Source organism: Crocuta crocuta, unplaced genomic scaffold (genome assembly GCF_008692635.1).
Source record: "Crocuta crocuta isolate KB4526 unplaced genomic scaffold, BGI_CrCroc_1.0 scaffold1171, whole genome shotgun sequence".
Classification (NCBI taxonomy): Eukaryota; Metazoa; Chordata; class Mammalia; order Carnivora; family Hyaenidae; genus Crocuta; species Crocuta crocuta.
This window is the reverse complement of record NW_027530879.1, coordinates 404,668-405,642: the sequence shown is the minus strand read 5'-3', so window position 1 is coordinate 405,642 and position 975 is coordinate 404,668. Positions and strand designations below refer to the sequence as shown.

Sequence of the window (975 nt, the reverse complement as noted above, 5' to 3'; positions counted from 1 at the left end):
CTAAGTATTAGAAAAGAAACAGTAAAAATATCTTCATTTGCATAAGATACGGTTGTGTGCCTGGAAAATCCAAGAGAATCAATCCTAGAACCAACTCAAGTGAAAGGAAATCAGAAGAGCAGGATGCAAATTAATATACAAAATCAGTAGCCTTCATGTATCTGGACAAGAACCAGCCAGAAGACGCAATGGAAGAGAACACGCCACTTACAATAGCAACAATACCAAAATAAAATACAAACAAAAATGTACCCCCCCATGAGGAAAACTTTAAACGCTGCTGAAAAACACAAATGTGGACTTGAGCACATAGAAAAACGTTGCTGGCTCTTGAAGAGGACAAACCGATATCACAGAGATGTCAAATTCCCCTAGTTAAAATATAAACTGAATGCCATCTCCTCCAAAATATGAACTAGCTTGTTTCAAGCTGAACAAATGAATTCTGTAGTTCATAGAGTTTTAAAGTATGGAAAAAGAACACCTGAAACTAACATGACACTGTGCGGTAGCTACACTGAAATTAAAATTTAAAAAAAAAATTAATTAAGCAAAATTTAAAAACTGTATGAAAAAATAGCTAGGAAAGGTATTTATTTATTTTTTAATGTTTTATTTATTTCTGAGAGAGAGGGAGAGAGGAAGAGAGAGGCAGCGTGAGCGGGGGAGGGTCAGAGAGAGAGGGAGACACAGAATCTGAAACAGGCTCCAGGCTCTGAGCTGGCTGTCAGCACAGAGCCCGACGAGGGGCTCGACCCCACGAACCGTGAGATCATGACCTGAGCTGAAGTCGGACGCCCAACCAACTGAGCCACCCGGGCGCCCCAAGAAAGGTATTTAAAAAGACTGGCCATGACAGAGCGCTAGCCTACCTAGGAGTAAAGCGCATTTTAATGTCTGTATAATTAAAACAATGCGGTGCTAGCAGGTTACTAGAGACCGGAGAACAGAAGAGAAAGTCCCCAAATAACCCAA

The 975-nt window shown here is 40.6% G+C and overlaps 1 protein-coding gene across 3 annotated transcripts in view; it reads right to left on the bottom strand.

Moving 5' to 3' along the window:
- The window catches only part of BMX (BMX non-receptor tyrosine kinase), a 47,573-nt gene that overhangs the window by 1,410 nt on the left and 45,188 nt on the right, over positions 1-975 (bottom strand). The window lies entirely within an intron of this gene.